The sequence below is a fragment of the Bombus vancouverensis genome, chromosome 2 (genome assembly GCF_051014615.1).
Source record: "Bombus vancouverensis nearcticus chromosome 2, iyBomVanc1_principal, whole genome shotgun sequence".
Classification (NCBI taxonomy): domain Eukaryota; kingdom Metazoa; phylum Arthropoda; class Insecta; order Hymenoptera; family Apidae; genus Bombus; species Bombus vancouverensis.
This window is the reverse complement of record NC_134912.1, coordinates 9,952,588-9,975,348: the sequence shown is the minus strand read 5'-3', so window position 1 is coordinate 9,975,348 and position 22,761 is coordinate 9,952,588. Positions and strand designations below refer to the sequence as shown.

The 22,761-nt window shown below is 37.3% G+C and overlaps 1 long non-coding RNA gene across 1 annotated transcript in view; it reads left to right on the top strand.

Moving 5' to 3' along the window:
- Positions 1 to 4,127: 4,127 nt before the first annotated feature.
- Positions 4,128 to 22,761, top strand: part of LOC117163248 (uncharacterized) — a 231,630-nt gene continuing 212,996 nt past the window's right edge. Inside the window, exon 1 of the long non-coding RNA XR_013061845.1 lies at positions 4,128 to 4,840. This is a non-coding gene — a long non-coding RNA (uncharacterized LOC117163248). The remainder of the gene's footprint in view (positions 4,841 to 22,761) is intronic.

The following is a 22,761-nucleotide window of genomic DNA, read 5'->3' as shown; positions in this document are numbered from 1 at the left end:
GACCGCCTAACAATTCGCTTATCAGGAACAGACGGTACTAGAGAGAGTAGCGATGACGACGACGTTCAGCGTCGACCTCGGCACGTCACAACGAATCTATTCGGTTGTTACAGCTGTCGAAACTATGAAATTCAATGCATCCAATTTGCATGCTAATCCAGACGTCGTAAACTAGGCATGTATAGACCGCGTGGATCCGTCTAAGTTGTAATTGAATGAAGACACCAACGTTGTCCAATGTAACCGAATAACTTGGTTAAGTCGCGTAGCTAACGACTTTAACAACCTATACACTGTGCAGATATGACACGTACTCGATATACAACTAGGGTGACAACAAATTTTTAATTCGTAGTGGCGTCAAAGATTTCCTCCGTCTTTTATGCCGCGTACAACATCGATCGAGAGCGAGAAACATCATCCCTGGTTATGAAATATAAACAATTCGGGACAAGCGGTAACGAAGGACAAGCACATTACGAGGAGGCGATGTTATGTTGATTATTCCAGCGAATTTTCTGCGTTACTACTTTTGTTGCATGCATGCTACTTTTCCATTGTTAGAAGTTGTTGTTTCCACATTTATTTAATTTTACTGCGCTTCAACAATTGTTTTATTGCGCATGTCTGTTAAGCGACCAATCACGGCCTAACGAATCGATATTTAATTACGTAAATCCGAGATGGAATAAATAAATCGGATGATCATTTGCCTATGGAGGTTCGTTTAGCGGATTCAATTAAAGTGCTTGTCCTTTCTGCGCCGATATTACCAGACATAGAATTAATGGAAATAATGGAGTATTATACAATATTAATGGAAATTTGTGATGTATCCATTTTCCATGAATATTGCGAATTGTAAGAATAATTACGAAAAGCGTGTAAAGATTATACCGATAATAACTAGCTAATTATTTTTGAAATACTTCATATATGAGTATTTCTAAAATTTGTTACCAATACTATTCGCAGAAAAGTATGTGGGAAGGTACAAATTGACCGTAGTCACGTAAATACATATCGATATCATTCCGTAATTTCCCTATATAAATGCGTACAGTGGAATACCCAAAAAGACCATCGACTCGTAATAGTAAATTTTCAAGTAACAGAGAATTTATTTCCAAATTGTTGGCAAAGCTATCACCGCTGTGTTGCTAGATATTTGGCATTTTCGATCAATTCGGTACCCCAGAGATCGCGGAAAAATGAGGGATCGATAGCAGCCGCGAGAGTGCGTGCGAGCCGTGATCAACGAGTTAACAATTGCGACGATTCATCTATCACGCCATACTCTTATTATAGCTACGTTACCACGATAAAGCTCATCCTAGCAGGCAGGTTAACCCAGGCCATGGTATACCGACTGAATTCCATTTAATGTTAAACCGGTGGCAGAGGGAAAACGTAACTGGACACGAGGCCGAGCGAGATAGCTGACTGAATTATGTTTTCCAGTACACAACGGCACGCTGGCCGATAAGCAATCGTAAGAATTACAATAGCACCTAATAAATAAATTTAGATAACAGACGATATTTCAACGCGCCTGCGTTCTATCGCTATGATTCGTGGAGTAAAAATATCCCTTTCTCCCCAAAATAGATCTCTCTAGTATTCCTTTCGTTTCTCCACTCTATGACGAAAATAAATAAATAAATAATTCCTACTGTGTAAAATATTCCAGCGATTTCGCGGCCGTCGCGAAACGCAGACACAACTATGCGCCGTCTGGAAGCAGAATGCATTACCGAATGTTTCGGAGGCTTCGTAGAATATTCGAAATTGTTTGCAATCCTTTCTTTCGTTGCCTGCTGGAATATTTGAAGAATCAAGTCGTTTGATTCCTACTTAAATTCGAATGTAATTTGTGTAAAAGGTGAATGCAACCATTCAGTTTTACTATTATTACGTTTTGCATTATTAGAATACATTTTTCATTGAAATGCATAACAATGTCATACAATTTTTAGAGCGCGTTTTAGTCTTTTATGTAGCAATTAAAGTAGCTAGGAATTTTTCTATACTTTTATTTCCTCCTTTTATATGTTCTAATTTCCTTCTACCACACTCTTATATTACATTCACTCATAAACTGTACGAATATTTCCTGCAGTTTATAGAATTCTTTTATTTCCATATATTTACTGAAAGTTTAACGCCTGATGTATGTTTCACCGAAGAATATATTAATGTGTAATTGTGACACAATTAAAATAGTACAATCTATGTGCAATCTTGCGTGTGTATTCCTTTGTATTCTAGGAAATGCAGCGATTTCAGGGAATAAGGAAAGAAATACGTGTCACGTAATGATGTGAAACCTAATGGTCAATCACAGAGCGAGCCATTACCATTCGCGTAGCTCATTTTTTACGAGGCTGTCAGGTTGGCGTACAACGCCAGGCACTTGCTAGTTAAATTATTTCGGATTTATGTCGGTTAGAGCTATAGTTCTTTTCACCGAACGCTTCGACAATTGCAAGTTCGGGGAATGCGTTGACGACAGAAGAAATGAAAATGCCAAGTGGGATCTACAGAAAGACATTTAAAGTGAAAAATTGAAGAGAAACGCCAAAATGGGGAAGAGACGAGGAGATATACAGGAAAAGCTTAGAGAAATGGACAGATATTCAAACATAAAAAATGTACGAAGGATTGAAGCAAAATTACGTTGCTTTTTCAATTATAGATTGATATTTCGATTCATATGCAATATATAGTACTTTATAGAATTTCATACACTTTGCGGATATTTTATAAACAACTATTTATTATATAGAATTATTGGTTATAAAATATGAAACAGACATTGTTGGGTACAAATTGAACAATAATTCAGTATTTATACAGATCGATACGGTATACAGATTATTATAGATTTATTCTTGAATAACATATATGCATAAATATGAAATTCATGGAATTTTTAAAAAGCAGTAGAAGTAATATAGTTGAGGCATAATATATGGTTGAGTGAAAGTGAATAAAAGAATGAGGGCAGAACTTTTATTGCCGCATTTAGCACTTTATTTATTCACTCATATGTAATTAATTTTCGTTGCTCGTATTAATATTGTTACGATACGTTTAAAACTGTTTTCCAATGCTATATATTTTTCGATTGAGATATAAAATGAATAGGCATATCCATTGAAACCCCGAGTAATGTACGAAACGGTTCAGATAATACTTATTACGAGGTAACTTGCTGGAATTAATATTTAATGTCTCGTTATTTCAATGAATATTTTGTTTAATACATCAATTCAGCGTATTGACAATTCATACGCACGTAGTCACAATTACTATGTAAAATGTACGTTAAACGCATAATTTGTATGCACTAGAGTAAAATACAATAACGAGATGTTTAAAAGCGTAAAATTCAATGACAACAATTAAATATCGTTGAAAATAGCTACTCGAGTATATTATATAGACAAGTAATTGACATTACATATTGTATATCATACTAGAAGGAATAATGATTTTATGTTTCCCGATTAAAAACAATGATATGATGATTTTCACATTCTACTTGTAAATTTAGATTTTTTGCAAGAACTAATTTTGACGTTTTCGAACAACATAACCTACAAATGTCATACCAGCTAACAATACGGGCATATATATTAATTAAACGCGTAATGTGATTACAGATCTAATGTTTAGATTACAACATAATTAAACTTACCTTATGCTGATATTTGTAATGTTTCGCGATTATATCACGCCTGTAATTCTTCTATATCGCTCATTCACTATCCTTTATTATTGTTATCTCCTTATTATTTCCTTACTTTTGTTTTACTTTTACGATACTACAATTTCACTGTCACACTCTGTAACACGATTTCAAATTGCGATTTCATTGTTATGTTTATGATATTACTTAATACTTAATTACATAATACGATACGGCTTAATCCCGTGCACACGATTGCCATATTTGACAATTACGTTGTCTCATTAGGCGTATCGAGATATCGAGATCCTCGTCTCCCACCCGTTATGTGAAGCTTTCCTTTACGGTTTGTTTATGTCGCATGCGCACTATTTGCCTCAAGAGCAGCAGACGCTTGGTCACTCTTCCAGTCGTCGGGAAGCGTGCGGATGTTTTACATCTCTTGTGACTTGTTCGTGAAATTTGCCTCGAAACGAATATCAACAGTATTGAATTGCGTATGTTATCGTTGTCGTATTGATTCCTACGCATCGTTTACCGGGAGAAAAGTGTGTCGTCGTTCGTATCGTGCGAAGTTTTCGGTGAATCAAACAACTCTCGTTTTGGCGCGAATACCGCGGATAACCTCACAATCGAACGCCAATTGTTTCAGCGCTAGTGAATTGAAAAGACGCAGAAATACGTGAAATGTGTTATTCTCGTACGAATGTGATCAAAAATGTGGCGAAATATTTGATTAATGCGTTACGAATGTAGAGGTATCGCTTTTACATGTGTTTCCATTTAATATGGTCAATAATTGATAATACAATAAAAGTGCGAAGATTGACAATTTCTATGTAGATTGAAAGGTTATCGTTTTCAAATAATCGAAATAGATATTTATGGAATAATTCGTATATAGTAGTTTTTCGGTGTGAATGATGTATTATTAATTTATGAAAAATAGGTCATTATATCGGACCACTAGGATATTTGTTATGTTAGCTAAAGAAACTCGTTGACTCGAATTCGATAATATCCAGAAACGTGTGTGAATTGATGAAACTTTGCGTGTAATGCCAAACTACGACGGAAACTTCAGAGATTAGTACAACGTGAAAGGATTACAAGGATCGTTGTGTTGGAGCACTGTTCAACGCGTCAGTGGTAAGTCGTATTATGTTAAAATGTCTATTTATTTAACTAAAGAAAGGTATAAAATTGTTTGTCTTGTATCATGCTAGTTTAGTATATTTAACAGGATATATCGAAGACTTCCGTTTGTATGTAATTCCATTGACTTGTATCACGTTTTGTGTTTACGTTTTCTGTTTGTGTTTTCTTTTGTGTATCGGCAGGTTTTTAAGCACAAACGACTTTGTAATAAAGCACTTTCAATATACATACGTATGTATAAAACGTTCTTATTCATATACACAGGTATTCTTAATGGCATATTTTTAATTAACGAAAATCAAAGAATCGATATTTTATCGAAAAATATTGACCACGCGTGTAGAAAATATTCTACTATTCGACAAAACTGAAGAAAATTGTTATTCGGAAATTTCTCTGATCACGTCGAAGCAAACGTTTCAAACGAAATGTTCGTCCGTTTCATATCGCATTTACACTTAATGGATTTTCAATACCACGTGAAAGCGCATCGCGAGTAAACGCCACTATTCCTCTTTATTCGTTTCTTCATAATTATCTCTTCAATTAATTAAACGCACGCAATTTCATAAAATGTATATATGTATGTGTATACCTTTTTTCGTGAGGATATTAACGTGTCTACCGCGCACAAAAGCATTTGTTTTTCAGCGACATGCGGAGCCATTTTATTTTTTTTCATACCTTCGGGTCATGTAGGTAGCGTTATTATCGTAGCTCAGCATAGGGGGGCCGGCTAATTGAAATTCGGATAATGGACGAATCGATGAACGCTACCGTTGCTTCGGGCGAGAACGTCGTTTTTGTCGACATCGTTACGCGGAATTTAATTTTCATGCCTCGCTAATGTTACCACGACATTCTGTGCACATCGGCCCGCCATGGTGTTTCTATCGGTCCGTCTGAAGGGTGTTTCGTGAATCACGCCCAGGTTCCTTCGCGTTACCTCAATTTCGCCAAATATCCACGGTAATTATTAGATTTTAGCGGTAATGACTTTTCATTGACAGTGATTGGCCGTTCACTAGGTGAGGTTAATTGATTCATTAAACGGGTAAGGTCGTCCCTGAAATCCTGAGGGATCGATGGCTTGCAGAGGTCTCGTTAGCGTTCTTAGCTTGTTTAGGTGCTGTGAATCATAGTCAAGTTCACGGATAACAATATTTATATACGTTCAATGTATACCAAGAGAAACTTTCTGTCTAAGGGCAATCTTATTTATTAAAGGCCAGAATAGGGGTATTTTGGTTGGTTATTTTATCTTTATTGGTCGAATAAAAAGGTATTGATACAGTGAATAGAATTTACGGCTTTGCATGCAGAAAATCTCTAAATCTGTAGATAATACGATAACTATAATTACGTAATACCATGAGTTGGTATATTTAACCGCGTTCAATGTTGTATTTACACAAATAACAAGAGCAGATTAAAATTATCGCTACTATATTCTGCATGCTGCAAAATTACTGCTCATGTTGTAGATGCTTGCTCACGTTGTAGATATTTCGAACGAAGAGCAATACCAATAACATCAGTTTATTAATTAAATTGATAATCTGAATAATATTGTGTAACTGTATGACCAACAATTATTACGTAATAATATAATACAAATTCCTCGCTCTTTGTTATACATCACTTTTTTTACTTCAATTATGATTTCAAAATAATATGTTATAAAGCACATATACATATATACCACGAAGGAACTTCACGATTTATTATACTACGTATTTCGAAACGAAACTTTTCGTATTAAGCAAGTTGCTTCTAATACATCAGTATAAATACTCCGATCAGTTGCATCGCTACTACACGACTATACATTGTGAAAACTGATACTCCGACAGAGTTTCTACCGGAGAAAAGCTTAGGTGTGTCGTGCATAAATCACCAGACAGTTTCCACTTAGATTCTACAATTTGGTTTTGTCCAGCAGCGGTGGCGGCGGCGTACGGTATTAACGATAGCTACACGATTAATTTCCAGGGTCGTGCTCGTGTGACACTCGAAATTCGCATACGCAAGCAACGTTTGCCAGTAGGGGCGTGAGGGGGAGGGAGAGGGTGAGGGTCGATTTTGCAACAACGACTCAGCGCGTTTAGCGTCTTCCCGCGTGCCGGTGTAATAAAGAGCTTCATAATTTAAAGTGACCTGTCTAGATAGGGACTTATAAATTGTTTCGGCTGGCAGGGTGGTCAGCATTATCGCGTCATCGGAATTACGAATGCTAGCAGGCTTCCCGAACCTACTTTTGCCTCCACCTCCTCCTATATACACCCTTCGTGGAGTATGGCATCTTTATTGTTTTCCACGTAGTTATGGTATCATCCCTCGTGCGTGCATGGTATTCGAATGGAGGTCCGGATTCATTGCGAGGACCCGTTGGCTGTATTTCGAGTGAAACGTTGCGCGAGATAGCCATTTCAATAGATACTCCGTGCACCGCATACCGGTAATTAGAAGCAAATATTCATACGAGATGGGAGTTCATGAATAACAACTTTTGCTGGAAAACTATCGGTGATCGATTTTAAGATTATATTTGCCAATGGGAGTATCGGCGATGTTCTAAATTTGACGATTTATAGAAATCGAATTATTTTCAGAATAGTTTGGTGGAATTAATTTCAGAAGAATGACTTGTGCAAGAGCGTTCATTTAATAGATCTAATGTATTTCTGGTATAACATAATAAGATTATTTCATCCAGTTTAGGTTCCTGGAAATTTGGAAATATGCAAATGTAAAATGAAGCGGAACAGTGACGTGTTTGAAGGCTCGTTAAATCTCTTACGTCTTTTGATTTTGAAATAAATTTATTTTAATACAAAATGTAAACCGTTGGCTCTTATTTGAGTTATTAACGGGTAACATGAATATTCGATCCAAGTTGTGTTACATTAAACTACATTTGCACGAAATTTAAGTAGGTAGTTATAGTTTAGCGGATGAGAGGTATTATTATTCAAAATATATTGTATAGAATATACGTTTTCGCGAAATATTTAAACATCGATTGATGGATAGGTTATATACATGCATATTACATTCTTCATTCTAGAACCTTTAGTCCAGAGATGTGTTGCCTTATCCTATTCAAAAATTCATCCTGATAGTCAACCGACCGTTCTGTCAGAATTCAAATCGAAGGGATGATCGAGTTTTTAAATATGCATCGATCGTTCCGCCGTTTGGAGAGTTTTGGCGGAAGCAAAACGCGTCATATCGTAGACATCTTACGCTAGTAGTAAGCGATAAATTTTTCAGAGTTTTACGAGGCAGCAAGGAAGTATACGCGATTCATACAAGAGAAGCCGTTTATACGCAAGGAAAACACCTTAGGATACAAGATATATCGATGCACCTTTCGTGCGAATTGATGTATCTTCTTCCTTCCTCACTATGTTTTCACTATTCTTTTTCACTTCTGTCTCTTTTTGTACCTTTTCAACTTTCGATACAGCTGTTTTCTCACTGTACGAAATTCACGGACTTATTTGATCGCTTACTTTCCTTTTGACGAAAATGTTCCTTTGAAGTGCGAAAATTTGTCTTCACCGTTACACAGAGGAAGATGCTGCGCGACTATAATTCCGTTACTAACCTCTCTGCTTTCATGAACATTTCTCGCACACCTATACACCCAGATACAGGCCATCGTGGAATAGAACAAACCCGACAAGCAGAAGATGTTAATACTTTCTTCTTCTTTTTCCGCCAACCATTTTTGTCAACAAAATTTTCCAGCTTTTTCACGTCTAGGTTAAGAGTTTTCTATCTACAGTTACCAAAACGCGAAACTCCAGTCAAGGATCGCCTACTTTCGAAGGTTTACCGTTTTCTTCGATACAGAGATACAACGAAGAAGCAGGACTCCGAGCTCGTACGGCTTTTTCGTGTTTGCGAGTGTCTGCTGGAAGGGAAACGAGTTCCGCGAACTTAGGCGGAGAGGAATGCTTCAGTTTCCGCGTTGCGAAAAGTTCCTCGATCCCCGAGAGGTCCGGGAATCTGCGTTCTTAGCCCGAGACGTTTCCATTGAAAGCTTTCTTTTCGGGTCGCACCTGACGGATCGACTTATCGCAAGTTTCGCCGTTCCTTCTCCGTTCAATGCGGACGGAGGGATAAAATGGGTGGGCGCGAATGGGTTCGAGCGGGGGAAAAAAGGCAACGGGGTCTCGTGGAATACGAATTCTCCCGAATAAGAATAGGATCTGGATACTCAAGGTCGACAAGCAGCTAAGGGCGAGAAATAAAGTTAGTTAGAAACCGGCGAGAAGTAGCGAAATATTCCGGTGAGATTGGAAGAATTCCAGGAATACGGAAAAGCCACGAGACTTCCACTACCGTCGGTGAATAGATTAAAGATTAAAGAAGAGCTGCGAAGAGGATTTCGAGGTTTTATTAAATATTCAACTACTCCTGCGTTTATAACATAGATATTGGTTATAGAAAAACTGGAGGAAAAGTCTGTTATCTACGAACTTGCTGCCAGTCCTTTAGAAAATTGAAATTTAAGCTGCTCCTGTTGAAAGGCTTGAAAAATGCTACAGTCGCTACCTTCACCACGTTATTAATTGTACGTATTCGATAATACGTAATATGTCTACGTTAAAGATAACAAATTCTACGAAATGTCGAATTTCCCAATATTTGAAGTAGAATTATTGATAGCCGTGTAAAAGTAAATTTAAGTTTGTTTTATTCAAGCACTCGATCGAGGTTGCATTTTAGAGCATACACATAATGCTAAAATGGAACACGGGTTAATATAATGTAAAATTGGTTAATTGAGTAACATTGTTTAATTTTGAAAGTGATATTGGCGAATCATCATGGCAAACATTTCAACAGGTTATCTTCAGGGATACCGACAGATTTAATGTACCTGCAGGAGATTAAAAAATTTCCATGTAATTTACTATCTCCGTGTAACGAGGATATAAACAAAAGAAATAAAAAAATTCACGTCATAAATAATCATATCTTATAATTGCGAGTTCACTGTGCTGCAAACCAGTTCTTCGTTTCATATTTTATAGATACGAAATTCCATATAATTTGTTCCATTTCATGAAATTTCAGACTTCATTTTCAGAATGTGTCCAGCGAATGTACCATCCAAGAATATTGACACGAAGGATGTTCGCATTGAGCTTTTCGTAACACGCGTGGAGACCTCAAAGGTCTCGGTAAAGGACCCTACACGTAACCTTACTCCTGTCGTAAAAATGCAAAGCGTTCCGTGCGAATAAAAAGCTTCCCCCGATCGGTGCGAAGCTCATGAAACTTTCAGAAGAAGCGACTATAGCGCCGCCAGGAGCATTGCGTACAGAATGCGTTCACGATGTATACCTTCTTCTCTCGCCATTTTTTCCTTTCTTCTCTTCCATTTCGTATCCGGCCGGAAGCGCGGGGTTTCCGCTGCAATGCGTTACGTGACTGCGTTCGTACTTTCCCAACCGACGATTTCACCCGAGTAGCTTTGCACTTCCTTGTGGCATTTCCTTTGAGAACTTAATTCTCCTTCACCGTGAGCTTTACTCTCGGAACCTTCGTTTAATAAATGATCGATTGTATTCAACAGGGAAAGTAAGTATGTAAAGATCTGCGAGACATTTTTCTTTGTTGGAACTTCGTTTCACGTTTAAACGTGGCGTGGTATTATTTTTAAATAATTCATAAGGCACTGTTTACCGTTCTTCTTTCATTAAGACTTATCGCTGAAAAAAATAGAAAATAATATTGTAAGTAATAAAGTAATTTCGTAAGAGGTAATTATTCCTGTGGAGAAAGGGGAAATAGAAAATAGAGATTCATCTTAGTTAACACCAATTTCAGATAGATAATGCGAAGTATTTTTTTTTATGGACTTCTTCTTCTTCTAACAAAATCTCTTTTCTCGGCGTTAGATAGATACGAGTGATTTAACACCATTTCTTTTCCATTTGCTTGGCTGATTTCTTATTTTCTTGAGACGAAGAAGAGTTATTCCGAGAATATGGATCACCGACATTAACTCTATTTCTTGAGATTCGTAAATCTCAGTCTATTATACAATAAATCTTATTTCGCCGAAAGAATGGCTATATTCTTCAATTTCTTGCATCGAATTCAAGAAGCTCTGGACAAATGAAAAAGAACGCGTACAATGACAGAAATTGTAGCAGAAAGAAAAAGTTTCATTTCGATTGAAATATAAATTTCATCGGTCAATACAATTATTTAATGAAATATTTTTCCAATATTTTAAGTATCTCTTGACTCTACTAATTTAGTTTTTACCCTCTTTTAACGCTTCTCTGAACATCCGTACTTCTCCTTACAATTTTCTCCGATAGATTTGATCAAAGACATCCAGAAAGAGTTCTTCGCGTACAGTTGCTAGAAGCTCTCTTACCTCTTTTCAAAACTCTTCCAGCTAAAAAATGTAAAGAAAGGATACCTAAACACGAGGGGAATGATGATAATGGACATTATGTGTACTATTTTAACTTGTTCTTCTTTGTACCTATTTTCTTTACTATTTTAAGATTAAAGTACCTCCCTCATTTTGAATCTGTACATTCTTTCGTTATTATAAAACTTTTGAACAATTTAATTACTGTTATTTACGGTAGTGTACGTGTGATACTTTATTTTGACTTCTCTCTCCTTTACATTTCTCTTGAGTTTTTCGACTTCTTCTAGCTTCTTTTTTCCTCCCCACGAAAAGAAACCTACCCCTGTACCTTGTAATCCACAAGGCAGAGATCTGCTTTTCTCGTTCGACGGATCTCCGAACGAGTTTCTTTTATTTCGTCGGTACTGTTACCGGAAATCACGATGCACGTGGACCGCCTTTCACAACGAGAAACGTGCCAGCCTTACCCTCCATGTTTGACAATTCGTCAGAGAAAGGGAGGGGTGTACATCCGATAGTAACAGAGAGCTTGCGTGCTAAATTCTTTCTTTTTGGTCGTTTCTTTCCTTCTTGTTACAGCTTGCCTCCGGATGACGAGGTTTCGTGACAGAGCGCTACGTGATGGTCTCTATACTCGTTTATTCGACCTAGCCGATCTTTCTGTTTCCTTATATCGCGAGGATACCGACGGAAACGCCAATGAGAAAGAACGAGCCCGATCAGAAATTGTTCTTTAACTTCAGCCAATACGTGTTGTATTTTCGGTGAACCGACAGTTACGGTAATTGAAACTGTACGATACGAAGGCTACTAAATTACTCGAAGGCGTTCCGCTAATTTCATTCTTTTGCTCTGAAATCTGTCCATTTTTCACGAACTTGAGATTGAAACATAAATCTGGATGAACTTGGCGATATATTCATCGAGATATCTGCTTTTAATATTATAGCTGTAATAATATTGTATTTGAAATTGTTCCTTAATATCTTTATGTAGATTATTGCAAATTATTTTGTTGCAAATATCTGAGCCTAACTTAAAAGAAATACTGTCAGTATATATACACATGTTAATTGCAAAAGACCAAGCATTCATGATACATGTAATCGACAATGAACTTAATGACTTTAATTTTCTATTCGTCTTCCAAATCCATTAAAGCAAAAAGGCACGTCCTTTATTTCCCACCAATAAAAAACTTCCTATGTGTAAATAAATGGAATGTGATTGAGGGACAATTTCATTGTGGAGCAACAATTTCTTCTGAAGCTGGAATGGCCCACCGGTGGGGCTGAACGGGCCGATGCGTGGAGCTAAGGCAGTTAAGATGTTATCGTATTTCGCTGTGGCTAACTCAAGGGAATATCCTCCAGTTCCCTTCTCGTCCTGTTTCCTTTCCCGTTTCTCCTAGTCCCGGCGAGCCGGTGCAGCCCCCACGAGCCGGCCAGTCCGATTCTTATCGATTTTGGCCTCGCCACCTCCAATCGCGATAGAGTTTCGCCTTTCTTTTCGCCTTGATACCCGTTTTCTTCCATTGCTTCCCAAATCGCACTGAATCTTCTTAATGGGCCGCTGTACTACGCATTAATGTCAGATGCATTGGTTTCCAAGTTTGACCTGGTTTCTGAAATATCGATGTCATCATTCAGAGTGTTTCACGATTCCTCGACGTCAAAAGTTATGGGGTTCTTCGCCGTGATTTATCGTTGCATAAGTTCGTATAATTATTCCATTATTCAAACATGAATATTGTAATTTCTTTGCTATTTTTTCTTCATAACGAAAACTGTTTATTCGTTCGTTCGCTAAAGTTTGGCAATGATTGATAGCTAACGATCGTTTGACAGTGCCTTTAGCTAGTACCTTTCTTTATCGAATTTAATAATCGATTGTTAGTATCCAATCCATGTCTGGCACACCAAAACAAAAAGAGCATTACATTTACGTGGCGCACAGGGGACCTCTGCTATCTCGATGGCCCAAGACCTTTATCTTCGATCTTGCAAAGGCTCCACGGATTGATCTTTCACTCCGTGCTATTGTTATGTCTTTCGAATCTCCTTGATAGCCGAAGGGAGGATGTAGCGCTTAATACAGCGATCATTACTTTTAGCTTCTTCCGAGTTTCCTTAAGATCTTCACGGATATGGAGACTAATAGCTTTCCCGGATCGCTATAACTCCGGATTAAAACGGTGATTCCAGACGATCAGAATCGCGCCGATCGAAAGCTACACCCTTTAAAACTACACCATTTGTCTTATCTTTCTATTTTTTATAGAAGACTTTCCTACGTATAATCTCGAGACGGTTTAATTCCCGTCAATCTTCTTCTTTCGTTTAGGTTTCGATAGATTTTGGTATAGAAGATTTAATGGCCAAATTTGATCAAAGACAACTATGGCCTGTCATTTGAATCATAAATCCGCACCCTCCGACGAGAATTTCGTTTTATCACCGAAGAAAATGGATGTCGCCGATTTAGCTTCCACTCCGCTACACATTTTTCTTACTTTTTCCGGTGTACGTATATTCGTATTTCTAGACTTAAATTTTACGGTCTTATTCCTTATACGATAGTTTTTCTACGACTTTTATTGCAGAAGATATTGTATTCGTAATATAGTGTATAAATAGTACAGTGTATAAATTATTAGACAATACTTTCGGTAGTATTATCTGTTGATAAAGATTGTAGCAAAGATAAAGAGAAGCATAAAAGTGTCTATTATTTTTACAGAAATAATTTCTTCTAAATAAGAAATCAAATATTATATAATTAAATAAGAAATCGACGAAAGATCAGTTATTAATCATAGCAAGCATAATATCTTTTCATAATTATATTTGTTTGAGGATTTTTTCAATTATTCTTCGTGTTTAAATAATCTTATACTCACAGCATACTGTGTTCGACATTGCACGAGTTGATTGATCAAATTAACAGCACGAACTTCCTTGTTCATATTAATTCGATGATTATAGAGACAATAGAGACGTAGGAAGACTTACACGCCCCTTCCTTTCTATGTATTTCTACGATGATTTAAGGGCTCAATGTTCATGATCAAAGGGCTTAGAGGGAAATCCTTTGTCTGCCAGCGCATGTGATTAAAGCAGTTCAACGATGTCTCGACATTCAGCCAATATAGCTTCAACTCCCCGTAGAGAATTTTCTAACGGAAAATAACATGGTTTCTCGTTTCCTAAACGTAACTCTGATATCACAACTGACTAATCGATCAGAGAGGGCTTCTGACCGTCCTATTACGAATGAAAAGCTGTATATTTCTCTGAAACATTGAAACGTTATTGAAAATTCTGAGACTTTTCTATAAGCAGACCAGAGAAATTATTTTGAACCTTAATAAGAGTTACACACGGTTCGCGTTTGCGAGAGGTTTGTGTTTTATAACTTTAGGAGCCTTGGAAATTTATGTGATGGCAAAGGGGAAGTTGAAGTGGCGCGTAGAATTAGCGAATGGCGGGTGTAATTCCCGTGAGCGATTTAAGATGAAGGGAAATGAGTTTCCACCCCTTCGTTATTATTCACATGTAAATAATTAATATAAATTTAGGTTGCGAATATAGACTGCGTATTTCACGTTTATTTGCGTACACATAACTTCTTGGTAATTGGAACCTGGCTGACAGGATATTTCAAATATTAGTTACTTTAGTCAGGGCGAGTAAACTCTGGCAAAATTTGATTTGAACTGAAAAATTGATTATGAATTTGAATATTCAACTGGCGTGTATACGTCGAGTTAATCCTTGATATTCGTAGATATTTTATCTGCACGACTAACAGCCACTAGTTCGCTGACTCACTGGATCGATCTAGTCGTAAGTACAAAATAGGGAGAATGGGAAAGAAAGATATAACGATTAGCGCGCCGTAACCTAACGAGGAAACAATCCAGGAAGTAGAAAGGCGTGGTCAGATAAAATGGCCCCGATCTTCACTTTTACACAGGATTGGGCTTTCTAGTATCACTCGTCGTTCTTAATACCGATTAACACGAACCAACTGTTTATATCTCTTTTTGTCTTTTTGTGCGACATTACTTTTATTTCAAACTCGACGTTAATCCTCTAAATTAAGACAATTTGTTATAGTCTTCAGACAATTTGTTATAGTTTTTATTTGTCTTTTTCGAAGGATACAAACGTTTATAGTCATTATAAATAGCTTTCACGGTAACCAGTTGTTAAGATATTTGTGACAAATAAAACATGTACAATGCTTGAGAGACAATATCTTTAATTTGAGGAAAATGTAGCTAAAGTTCATCCATGATAGGAAAAATTGCATGCTTGTAAATACTAAAATATCTTACTCATAAAATTTGTACGTAGAAATACGTAATCATAAAGCTTGCAAATTAATACAATGTTGCAAATAAATCCAGATGTTATATTGTCCTTGAAAAAAGAAATGCATCTATACCACTGTTTCATTGGGTTTCTCGTTATCATCAAATGCATTACAAGCACAGAATGTTATAACTCTGCAAAGGCCAGTAAATCTTCGTTTTAATCGGAACATATTTTCAAGCATTTTCAGTACCTGATCGTTCAACCAAGAATCGATTTGCATGACGTTTTACCATTAGATTTTGTAATTGGAGTTCGATTCAGCTGGAAATATTTTTACATTTACGCGATTCGACGTTAATATGTCGTTGCAATTTCTGTCCCCTTTAAAGAGAGAAGATACAGCCCGGTAGATAGGGAAGATTAACGCAACGTCACAGATAAATCGAGTAAAAAGCGGAAATGAAAGTGCTCCACTTTACAACGAGTTAACAATTTGAGCTTCGTCGTCGCGCGAGGAAATACACTCGTTTAAAAATCTTTGATGCCTCCCGTGAAGGAAGAAGTAGGTCGGTGCTTCGGGGCAAGAACCGAGGAGAATTAAGCTCTCGCCTCCTTTCGCGCCACCATTTTTCTACTCTCTTGGTCGTCCTCCGTTCGTATTCCTGTCTTGAACTCGTGTATACCTACAACATGCCTCGTGGCGTCCATTTTGCAGCAGAGTTTTGAATTTACATCGTCGTCTTCCGCTTTGTTCCCGATTTTAAACCATCGCGTTTATTTTAAATGAAAAATAAAGGGATAACTGACGTTATAATGATAAGATTCGTAAAATTTTATGAAACATCGAAAATTAATTGTTTATGCAAAATGAATGTGATATTTTATTTATATAGATATCGTATTAGATTCAGTGAATTAAAGTTAGTTAAAACATTAGCACAAATTCATAGAAGAAAATGTCTTTGCTCTACTGCATACGCTGCAGAGTGTCGAATATATCTTTATATTCTGTAAAATCGATAAAATGCTTACTTTATGCAGGAAGAAATTCCATGAACTACCGTAGAAATCGTTTTGAACCAAAGTGAGTAAAAGAATTTAATATTTCTCAAATATTAAACGTTAATAATAATCCGTTTATATCAATATTCGTTTGAAACTATTTCTTTAGATTTCTATCCTCATAGCTCAGTGCATGTATTTCTATAACCCAGTAAGTTCCACGAACCTGTTTTCTTTTTCTTTTGCAACTGTACCTTTCTCAATAAAATGTTCTTTTCCCTACATTTTTGTGCAACAAGAAATCGATAATGGATTTCATACAATTTCTACTTTTTCCAGTTAAATCACGAACTTGCTGAAATATGACACGTGCATGGAAGTAAAACGACAAAATACATATTTACAGTTTTCTTAAAAAAAAACTAGGAAATTTTATATTTTATTCTACGTTATATTTTCTAATCTCAAAATTGAGAAATTACTTATCCAAGAAAGAACACGATTAACTTAGGAACGATTCAACAATTCACAACTTATTCTACAATTTAATATATTTTAGATATTTTAAGCCCACAGGTTTTGTTTCTTATATATGTGGCTTATTTAATCCCAGCAACGAATACGTGTGTTTTACAACGTATAACATTCTAGCTGTTGTCTTTCTGGCGCGCAGTAGCTTCAGTAGCAATGAGATTAACTCGATTTGTCGAACGACGAGGGGTAGATGAAGTACAATTCGGTGAGAACGGGCTCGCATGTTTGTAGGTGAATAATTATGGCGTGTTGCGACGAGAGCATCTGCTGCAATCACTTGTAAAAACTGCAGAAAATACACGGACGATTCCTGCGATGTATAATCCTCTGTAGCGTCAATTAGTTCATGGTAAATTTGCGTTAACGGATCGGTAATTAGCAGAGATTTTTTCCTCCCTTAAATAGTACGATTATGCGTGCACGATGAAAATTTAGTCGACGAGATGTCTATTTTCGTTTTATTCATTTTGCATAGCACTTTATCCCATCATGTAATCGAAGCAAAATTCTCTGACATTTCTTGCATTTTTTTTATGTATTCAGAAAATTTAATCTCGACCGTTTAATACAATTGTCTCTCTGTTTCATCTAGTATATTTAACCTAAATGTATTTCATTTTTGAGGGTCATTGAGTGGAAAAATTTCATAGAAAATTTTCCTTATTTAATACCTCCGAAATGTTAAATCGAGAATCTTTAATTTTTAGTTGTAATTTTTATCGCGACAGTAGTTCCTTTATCCGCAAGAAGAATTCGAAATTAAAATTACATAGAACATGAATAATAATTTTTCGTTATCCATTCTTCTTTCCTTTAACTCAATTATAAGAAAAAAAACTTACAAATATTAATAATTTTCTTACCGACTGTTTTCTTTGTTATTATCTTTTACCTTGTTCAGTGATCACTAAAATGATTCACAATAATATGATCTTTAATTCTCACTTATAATATCTCGCGTTTCTGCTGTGTCTGTGCAGTGAAACACTTGTACTACTTAATATCTTACTCTCCACTTAACTTATTATACAAGCTAAAAAGCGTCGTATTTCATGCGTAAAACACTATGTAACGTAATCCATCAGATTAAGACTTCACAGAAATCCTCACTGTTTATGTATATACGTAAAAAATTAATGCAATAAACATAAAAAAAAGGAGTGATACCAACGATGTTTTGCAGTTTTCCAAAAGTTGCTGGACTAACAACGGAATCATGTTCCTTACATACTATTCCGGTTGAAGTAACCATGTCAGTGATCAGAGGCGCACAAAGCGCACAAAGCGAGTGTATTTTTCACGCTGACGATGGGAGAAAGTTCCCGTATCGATACGAGAAACGTACCGATTCTTTACACGAATTGCTGTAGCGGCAACACGCCACAGAACTCGTCCGATTCCTTTGTGAAACTGCACAGAAGCTTTTTACTGCATCGAATCAGAATTGTTCATGGTTAATGGAGTATTCTGCTTTGGGGAATGAAAAAGATCGAGTTTCTAACTTTTGCATTTTTTTGTCTTTTAGTTGGAAAACGAACATTTGAAAAATGCTCGAAATCTCGAAAACGTGCTCTTTCAAATATTTTGACGAGAAAGACTCTTTCTTTCTTTATGTAAAAAAAGATTTATGAATGTCGCGATTCATCTACACTAAAAAAATGTTGGACATTGATCTTACACAACCTTTTACAAGTGGAGTTTAAACGTATACTCTGTGGTACATTACTCGTTCAAGTTTCACGATGTTTTCATTCTCTCGAAGAGTTATTTCGTTACCAGTCCTGCAAACAGCGATTCTAACGAAACAGTAAGTCCACCAAGCACAACAAGATATTTTCTTTTCGTATTTTTCGTCGGGAATTCAGCAAGAAGGAAGAAACTTTACTCGTCCATGAAAATACACAGAAGAACTGGTCATTACCTGAGAAATAGACGAATACGGCCTAGAAGAAGAGCGCGATAAAGAAAATGAAGGAGACTTCTTTGACCTCGTTAAACGATACGTAAATATATAACCATAAGTCTCGGACTTGTAGGTTGAATTTTTTGAAACTGTTAATTAAAATGTTTTATTAATTGCGAGAAGGGAAAATGGTTGATTCCACGTCTTCTCAACCATCGTGCATAATTTCAGTTAATTTTATTTAGAATGAATATTAGAAGTTATCTCTCAGCAGGCTATACAAAAAATAATCTTGGCTTTTATTGGAAAAGGTATAAACAGATTGTAATAAAAGTGAAGGATTAATTTCACCTCATCTTTCTTCATCTGATATTAGCATTGATAATCAAGTTGATTATGCTTTCTGCATACGTGGTTTTAACTAATAAACAACCGAAGTAATCTGCTGATTTCGTTCACTATCGGTATACTACTTCACGTAATACGAAATTCCATAACATATCATTCTCCACACAACCCCCTTCCGCCGTAACATAATGAACGAGCTTCGGCATGTGAGAATTTTTACATCCACTCCATACCACGTTGTAGGTGTGTGTACTTTGAAAAATGGTGGAAGGATGTTCTCCTATAAAAGTTCCGCTTCAACTTTGATGAAAAACTTTCGGTTAGAATGTAGAATCTCGTAAATACTTTAACCGTAATTTATTCGCCACGATGCGATGTTGGGAAGGAGGCAGAAAAAAAAAAGAAGGCGGAAGAGAAGTTGGTTATTAGTTCTTCCTAGAGTAACGGTGCTCGAGATTTTTAGGAAATGAGGTCGATCTATTGACTTTAAATTAAAGCCACTGATCTCGTTATGCCATTCCCTTATTCGATCACATCGGGACTTCCGCGTATATTACGATCGTTGGGCGTTATAGCGTATATTTCATTTCCTTTGAAAGTTGGAAACGATCGACGGCAGGAGTACGTACAGGGCCCCGTCTCCGGATTCGATAAGAAGCCTTGTTGACCCGTCTCGGTTCGGTCGTTCTCGTATTTTTTCCCTCTCGACCGGCTATCGAGAGATAATGCGTCCGCGAATCTATAGATTCAGCGGTGAAGTATAAGCTTCGAAATTGAAGGTAAATTAATGATCGCAGCAGCCGGAGGAGTCGTCCGGCAGTAATTACCGATCCCATTGGGATTCGAGTTCGCGAGGTTCTTAGGGAGACAGCTGAAACGAAAGAGAAACGACTAGGCGGATAGAGAGGAGAAGGAAAACGAAGAGGGCAGACGGTACGGACAGACAGACTTGGAGCAACAGAAAGAGAAAAGGAAAGAGAGCGGTTGAAAGCAAAAGGCTGAGGAAGAGGAGGTGGAAGAAGGAATTTAACCAAACCTCCCTGTAATTTCTCGTTCATCCCTTCGCAAACTTGACGGTGCCTAGGGTTATTCTGAAGGAGTCTCGAGGTGACGGTGGTGGATGAGGGGTAGCGGCAGAGCAAGCAGAAATGGGACGGAAGATAGAAGAGAAAGAGAGAGAGAGAGCGGATGACGAGGTTGCTGTTGGAAGGAGCAAGTTCCCTCTTCGAAGGTCGGCGTGCAGTAGGTGAGTTATCGGCGTTACGTTAGACGTCACATGCAGTGCAGACCTGGCAAACCTCCGCTCGAGTGCTCTAGCGCCTTCCTATCTTCGGCAAGTAAGACGCGACGTCAGATGCAAGGCAAACATCTCAATCCTAAGCAGATGAACGCGTGAACAGTACCGGCGAACCTATCGTCATACCCTTGTTCTTGTGTTTCGTCACGTAATGAGCGTTGTAATTTCTAACATTTGTGAACTTTTTGCCTTGCAAGAAAAGGGTTAGAGATTAGGAAAGTCGTACTGGCGTATAGAAAAATATAAGAAAATTCAGAGTATTCGCGATCGTTACGGCTATCTTTTTTTAATTAGAACTACTTCGGTGCGTGAAAACAGCGACAATATATCCACGAAGAGCAGATTCAAGTTTCTGAGAACTGGGAAAAAGTTTCAAAGCCCTATACGAAAGTTTTCTGGGACACGGAGGTTTATAAGCTGAGCAAACATTTGTCAACAACGCCGCATCTTCGTTCAAAAGAGCGGACAGGCACGCAACCAGAGAGCGGAGAAACGAAAAAAGGAAACGATCTAATGATTAATACAGTTGGCTCGCGCGAGTGTCACGTACAATTGTATCCGTCTACCACAGGTAATCGTAGTCGCGAGCGAGACGTTTCTGTCGTACGCTGCGGGTAAAGACAAGAAAGAGTGTATCAAGCTACGAAATCCTGAGAAAAACGAGGCTGCATTGTTCTCTATTGACTTCCTGATCGTCGGTGTCCTGTACTCGCACGCTGCGGTACAAGAGAAATGTTCTGTTGCCAGATGAATAACGAAAATGGGCAACCGTTGTAGCGGCAGTTTTTCTTCTGTCGCGGAGAAGAATACGACATTGTCGACCTAACGGTCGGAATATATCAAGAGTCATCTTTTTCGATCATTGAAAACGATAACTGTAGCTCGCCACGTGACATTTCGAGAATCATGATTGTGTTTCGATGACAATCAATGGATTTTTGTTGGTGATTTATCGATGCGCGCGAAATTGAATTTCTCTTTCTCAATCGAAACAATTGTGCGTCTAGCGATGCTGTGAAATTGGATCAGTTGATCCTCAATGATGCTCTGAGCTCGATGACAATTAGCGTCGGTGGTTCACCGATTACGTTTTGGGACTGTTAATTAATATCGATCTCGTGGAACTAATAAGCGAAGATATACCGTATGCGCTATCGATAGAACGGAACACGGAAACTCGTGCAAAATGTTGGGCTTAACGCGATGTGGCGTGACATAGAATAACGATATGCAATCAGTTCAGCGCGACGTTATCTTGTACGTATTACTTTACATTTCTTTCAGTCGATAATACTTAGGAAGTTTCGAGAGAGTTGGTGCAAGGGTATCTTATCCGCGGACAGGACACGATGGTGATTTATATTCGGGAATTAATTACGTGTCAACGTTACCACGGGGTTTAATTAAACGTACGGGGAAGTATAAAAATGAGACATCTACGTCTATTTTTTTCGATTTCGGTCTAACTAAAGCCATTCATATATATAAAAATTAAACGAATGGCATGTGTTTATTAAATCGGACGTTTTGTCAAACGATGTGCCATGATATGTACCTATATACCTTTTTGTCCATTGTTTTATTTGATAACATTTTCATAAACTACCTGGAACGATTATATGTACACGTAACATTCGTAATGGATATTTCATTACATGTATTACTTTTGTCAGTTGTCAAGTTAAACGAGAAACAGTGTTGTTGATAGTCGGAGAGAGAATTATAAGGACTTAATAGCACAAATACATATAACCTCGGTATTGCTGGTGATCGATCAAAGTCAAAGGTCGATTGGGAGCTGCCAGTTCTCTCTTCAGGTCGAGAGTAGGTCGAGCCAATGCTTTATTTGTTCCTGTCGATATTGAAAGCTGGTTACTCTGTATCACGATCATCGTCGTATTGGTCTCGCTTCAAGGTTTATCATGTTAATTTCTTTATCACTTGCAAGAAAGCATGGTCCTTTAGAATTTGTTGAACTTGGTTAAGCATGATGATTTTACCACCAATGACAACGAACATAACACGTAATCATAACAACAAACATAACATAGATATTTCATTGGTCGTTGTAATTCGTTTATACTTTACACGTATCTTACATTA